The sequence below is a fragment of the Pygocentrus nattereri genome, chromosome 3 (assembly GCF_015220715.1).
Source record: "Pygocentrus nattereri isolate fPygNat1 chromosome 3, fPygNat1.pri, whole genome shotgun sequence".
NCBI classification, from domain to species: Eukaryota; Metazoa; Chordata; class Actinopteri; order Characiformes; family Serrasalmidae; genus Pygocentrus; species Pygocentrus nattereri.
The window spans coordinates 6,949,775-6,956,362 of NC_051213.1; the positions used below are offsets into that span (position 1 = coordinate 6,949,775).

Consider the following 6,588-nt stretch of genomic DNA (forward strand, 5'->3'; position numbering starts at 1 on the left):
ATTACACTCATATATCTTCATTCTCCCCCCCTGTGCGCTATGCTCCGCTAAACCTGTTTCTCTTTAAGGTTATTGATGTTCCTCACTTATTAGTTGGTGGCGACGGCAGCATCTTCAAGGTGAGTAACTCTGTCATCCTCCCACCCTCCACCGTTTCCTCAACCAAGCCCTTAATGGCTCCCCAGGGACCTTTAATGGGGACGGGCTGCTGTTTCCCTGTTCACTTATCCTCCACTTACTTATGGAAACTGAAGAGTCTTTCTCCTCACAGAATGACAATTTGCAGTCCCTGCGGAGTCTCTGATTATGGTGCCCGGGTGTGCTGAAGGAGGCACAGAGGATAGAAGCGTTGGGCGGCATTATGGAAATAAACTGTACTGTCTACTCCATCACTGTCTGTTTTGGCTGCACAGAGTGGCAGTGTCTGACATCGGCCTGAATCATTGATAGCGTTTCAAATGGAAGCAATTAATGAAATGTCACAGACTTTACATTATGGAGGAGCCCTAAAGAAGTCTTAGGGCATATTAAATGAACAATTACAGGGGAAAAAGGGTTATTCAAAGTTAATACCATCATACTTTCAGTATATCTGTTTGAGAAATGTTGTTGCTACTGCCCTGCTGCCTGCCTAAAACCGGGACAGGAAGCTATTTAGAAAAACGCAACAAACTGTAGCTGTTCCAAATTGTCTGTTCCACTGTGTTGCAGCTGCTCAGGTGTTTCTTTAATCCAGTCCTATATACTAGTGCTATTTTCACTGATCACTGCACCTACCAGTAGGTCCATGGGAAGGACAAACTTGGCTCTTCGCTTCAGTATTTTCTGATTTAGGTTGGCTACACTTAGAGCCACCGTTGTACATCTAGGCCCATTTCTACACAGTCCATTTTTAGAGCCTGTTCGTTATGTCAGCAAGTTCCAGGCAATATTTTAAGATCCTATTGTCTATTTTATGCTTATATATAGTATACATTATAGATCTAAGAGTATCCAAACAACCCTTATAATTAGTGAATTCAGTTACTTGCATCTATTGGTGACAGTGGTGTTTAACTGTGAACACACAGCTTGTAAAATCTCCATAGGGAAGCACTGCCAATAGAACGGGACACCCACAGCACCATGCCCAATGCCAAGCATTGATTGGAGTGGTACAAAGCCCCCCAGAACTGGGCAGAGGAGCAGTGGATCTGCGTTCTCTGGAGTGATAGAGCTTCGAACAATACCTTTGCGATGAGTTGGAGCAGCATTTGTACTTGATCTCAGTAACGCTCTTGTGGCTAAACATAATGTTCACAGGAATGTTCCAACATCTAGTGTAAATGCTCCTCAGAAGAGTAGATGATGTTACTGCAGCAAAAAGTTCCTAGTATTAACATTGATTTCAGAAGAAATGTTGCATGAGCAGGTGCCTACAAACTTTGAACTATAGAAAAAGCTACACTACATTTATTTTGTTAGATTTAATTTTATGTTGACACCTACACGAATAGCAATCCCATGTATACCTCACGAATAAAGATTCTGATAAATGTGTAAAAATGTCCTTTTTCTTTACCTCACATAGAGCTACAGTTAGCTAGCTCTGTTAGTGCTAGGTAGCCTATTCCCCTTATCTTACCTCACATAGAGCTACAGTTAGCTAGCTCTGTTAGTGTAAGGAAGCCTATTCCCCTTATCTTACCTCACATATAGCTGCAGTTAGCTAGCTCTGTTAGTGCTAGGTAGCCTATTCCCCTTATGTTACCTCACATAGAGCTACAGTTAGCTAGCTCTGTTAGTGCTAGGTAGCCTATTCCCCTTATGTTACCTCACATAGAGCTACAGTTAGCTAGCTCTGTTAGTGCTAGGTAGCCTATTCCCCATATCTTACCTCACATAGAGCTGCAGTTAGCTAGCTCTGTTAGTGCTAGGTAGCCTATTCCCCTTATCTTACCTCACATAGAGCTACAGTTAGCTAGCTCTGTTAGTGCTAGGAAGCCTATTCCCCTTATCTTACCTCACATATAGCTGCAGTTAGCTAGCTCTGTTGGTGCTAGGAAGCCTATTCCCCTTATCTTTCCTCACATAGAGCTACAGTTAGCTAGCTCTGTTAGTGCTAGGAAGCCTATTCCCCTTATGTTACCTCACATATAGCTACAGTTAGCTAGCTCTGTTAGTGCTAGGTAGCCTATTCCCCTTATCTTACCTCACATAGAGCTGCAGTTAGCTAGCTCTGTTAGTGCTAGGTAGCCTATTCCCCTTATGTTACCTCACATAGAGCTACAGTTAGCTAGCTCTGTTAGTGCTAGGTAGCCTATTCCCCTTATGTTACCTCACATAGAGCTACAGTTAGCTAGCTCTGTTAGTGCTAGGTAGCCTATTCCCCATATCTTACCTCACATAGAGCTGCAGTTAGCTAGCTCTGTTAGTGCTAGGTAGCCTATTCCCCTTATCTTACCTCACATAGAGCTACAGTTAGCTAGCTCTGTTAGTGCTAGGAAGCCTATTCCCCTTATCTTACCTCACATATAGCTGCAGTTAGCTAGCTCTGTTGGTGCTAGGAAGCCTATTCCCCTTATCTTTCCTCACATAGAGCTACAGTTAGCTAGCTCTGTTAGTGCTAGGAAGCCTATTCCCCTTATGTTACCTCACATATAGCTACAGTTAGCTAGCTCTGTTAGTGCTAGGTAGCCTATTCCCCTTATCTTACCTCACATAGAGCTGCAGTTAGCTAGCTCTGTTAGTGCTAGGTAGCCTATTCCCCTTATGTTACCTCACATAGAGCTACAGTTAGCTAGCTCTGTTAGTGCTAGGTAGCCTATTCCCCTTATCTTACCTCACATAGAGCTGCAGTTAGCTAGCTCTGTTAGTGCTAGGTAGCCTATTCCCCTTATGTTACCTCACATAGAGCTACAGTTAATTAGCTCTGTTAGTGCTAGGTAACCTATTCCCCTTATCTTACCTCACATAGAGCTGCAGTTAGCTAGCTCTGTTAGTGCTAGGTAGCCTATTCCCCTTATCCTCCTGAGACCCAGGGAAAAAAAAGTTTTAATTTATTTATTTTTTTAATATAAATTAAGTGTCGTGGTGATAAAAAATACATTGCAAAGAAAAAAATGTTAAAACTTATTTTTATTAAAATTTTACAACATGTCCACTGTAGTGGACAATGGGATTTCATGGTTCTCAAGTGTTAAACTTTTAAGAGCCGAGTATGTATATGGAAATATCCACTGAAATCATCTAGGAAAATAGAATACCATGTACAAAAACAATAGCAAATGTAATTAACCCAGAATAATGGAACATCTACAACATTTCACCTAAAATTCTTTATAATTTCATTAGATATTTGACTCTAGATGGTATTTCATGAAACAATCTGACTGTTTGGAGACACAGAGGAACATGCTGCATTTTATGCATCTCACAAAGGTTTTTCCAGGTTTTTTTTGCATCCAGGCATTCTGCATCTGGAAGCATTTGGAATGTTGAGCATTTGGGGCAAATGAATTGCACCATATTTCCTTATTCTTGTATCTGGATGGGGCTTCCTTTTCTTAATTTCCAGAAAGAATTCTTGATCACTTGAGTCAGTGTCATCTCGTTGACCTACTTGGGCCTGGGATATCAGTTCTTCAGCCAAGAGAAGTTTGAACTCCAGGTACTGGGAGGTTTTCTTTGCAGGTCGTTGCAAGGTCTGACTGTCTTGTCTGTATTGAATCCAGGAGTTGGTGATGGCCAAATCAGTGAAGTGCCCAGTACATTTTCATTCTTGGATATCCGAGGCTTGCCACGTACACTGAGATTCCTAAAAAGGTCTTAATCTCTTCTGGTGTTGTGTTCAAGCTACAGCCTGAATCCTGTACCATGCGCTGGTTGGTGAAGAAAGACAGATCCCGAATTAACTGATCATCAATGTACTGCTGGAAGTACTGCAGTGGGCTCCAGTCTCTTCGTTATAGGGAATCATCAGCTGATGTAATTCCACATTCCTCCAACATGGGCATGAACCTTAGAAGAAAGACAAAACATGCTTGATAATTTAGCATAATTAACATGCCGTAAAAATGTTAAAGGGATAGTTCACTTGAACACTTTTGTGTTTTCAACACATTCATTCATCCTTCTAATAAATGTCTTAAAATTTTTCATTAGATTCAAATATAAAATATTGGGATATATATCATGACATAACCCTAACCCTGCAGATTATCCTCTCATTTTTGCATTGATTAAAAACCTCAGATCCCTACGTGCTGGTTTTTGCCCATAGAGGATGATGGGACGCTTCATCCAGCTCTGCATCTTGGTCCACCTGATCTGGGTCCTCCTCATCTGTGTCATCTGAGCTTTCACTCTCTCCTGTCTCATGCTCTCTCAATGGACTGTCATGCTCAGAAAGATCTATTTCTGAATCTCCCTCAATGATTCTGTTAAGAATCCTCTCTGCCTCTGTCATTGAGCTGTCTACTAAAAATTGTGAAACAAATATACGCACGAGGTCCTGGCGTCCACTACAGAGTACATTTATAAATTAGCTGTTTTTCCTATGAAAATACTTAAGCTCAGCTCTGAAAACTCACTCAAATATTCCTGAGATGTTTACATCCTTGAAACAATCAACTTAGTAGAGTAAAAAAACTCGTTAATTATGAAAATCATGCTTACCTTTCTTTTTTCCATAAAATGTGCTTGTTGTGATGGCAGCCATTTTGAAAAGACAGCAACAAGAACCTGGCAAAGTCACACCCCTAAAATGTGATGTCATTTTAAAGCCACAGTGGTCCTCTTTAAGGAACAACAGGACTAAGTAGAGTGAAAAGTATAGTATGGAAGATATGAGAAAAAACATAATGTCCACTACAGTGGACAAAATTGAATTGCTGGGTCTCAGGAGGTTATGTTACCTCACATAGAGCTACAGTTAGTTAGCTCTGTTAGTGCTAGGTAGCCTATTCCCCTTATCTTACCTCACATAGAGCCACAGTTAGCTAGCTCTGTTAGTGCTAGGAAGCCTATTCCCCTTATCTTACCTCACATATAGCTGCAGTTAGCTAGCTCTGTTAGTGCCAGGTAGCCTATTCCCCTTATCTTTCCTCACATAGAACTACAGTTAGTTAGCTCTGTTAGTGCCAGGTAGCCTATTCCCCTTATGTTACCTCACATAGAGCTACAGTTAGCTAGCTCTGTTAGTGCTAGGTAGCCTATTCCCCTTATCTTACCTCACATAGAGCTACAGTTAGCTAGCTCTGTTAGTGCTAGGTAGCCTATTCCCCTTATCTTACCTCACATAGAGCTACAGTTAGCTAGCTCTGTTAGTGCTAGGAAGCCTATTCCCCTTATCTTACCTCACATATAGCTGCAGTTAGCTAGCTCTGTTAGTGCTAGGAAGCCTATTCCCCTTATCTTACCTCACATATAGCTACAGTTAGCTAGCTCTGTTAGTGTTAGAAAGCCTACACTCTTTTCTTTACCTCATGTCAAACTAAATATTAGTGCTAGGTTAAGGAGACCAGATTTCAGAACTAAAAACTGGGGACTTTTCCAGTTCAGCAGTCAATTTATCACTAAAATATGTAATGGATTTATCCATGAGATAAAAAAGGGAGGACAATTCCAGTTTAAGGTTTTTGACTATGGCCACCGTTGTACCATAATAAACTATGATGAAGGCCAACTGAGAAAACAAGGTACCAACTATGTAACCTTGTAAATCATACAGTAGCCTATGATTGTGAGTAAAGCTTTGGTAAACAATAGAACACTCGATAAAGAAAACGGTTAGCGTGCATGGGAATAAATTACATTAGTTCTATAAAAGATTATTTCTCCCTCTTCCGCCTCATGAGGTTTGTCACGTCACTTTTAAATAAAGAAATAAAGTCTAGCTGCTTAGGCTGGGATGAGGCAGGAATACATTTATTACAAACGATATGATCATTCATGATCATATTAAACATATTGGCTGTAAAAAGAGATCCTTGGCTACAGAAAAGAACAACATGGCTATAGCCCAATGACAAGACCCTAAACACACCCTTGCACAGCTCGAGTTCTGGAGAGATATGCTGCTATCTTTAAGTCTAGACTAAAATCAATCTTTAAGTCTAGACTAAAAACTTACTTGTTTAGTTTAGCTTTTGGTAGTTAATGTTAATTCCCTTTAGATAAGGCTGCAGATCCAGGGGTTCATGGACATAGTGAATTGTGGGTAAACTGAGATGCTGGTGCTGCTGTCACTCACTACATGCAGTCACTCAGGTTTGTGGACGGTGGAGTGGGTGAATGCCAGTGTCTCAGGGAGCCTCCGTGTCTATGTTACCTTCTGGCTCTCTCCCTTTAGTTAGGCTGTCATATTCAGACCTGCCGGAGTCATTAGTCACACTCTGATAATTTTTTACATTTTCTGTTCTTCATAAATACAGTCTAAACTAATTCCTAAATCTTTCCTTCCTCCGAGTTACTGACTGTCCACCGGTCCGGCCCAATACTGATGGATGTCCCACCCTCAAGTCCCCCTGTCCCCCTGATTGACCAGACTGATGGAAGTTTCTGGAACGCAGCTTCTCCACTACAGATCACATCCAAATCTATATGAAC

At 41.1% G+C, this 6,588-nt stretch overlaps 1 long non-coding RNA gene across 1 annotated transcript; it reads right to left on the bottom strand.

Annotated features, from left to right (window-relative positions):
- Nucleotides 1-3,099: 3,099 nt before the first annotated feature.
- LOC119263111 lies at nucleotides 3,100-4,738 on the bottom strand. The gene is made up of 2 exons (XR_005130120.1): nucleotides 4,657-4,738; nucleotides 3,100-3,999 (listed from the first exon to the last, which is right to left on the bottom strand). It is a non-coding gene; the product is annotated as an uncharacterized LOC119263111 (long non-coding RNA).
- Between the last annotated feature and the right edge of the window lie 1,850 nt (nucleotides 4,739-6,588).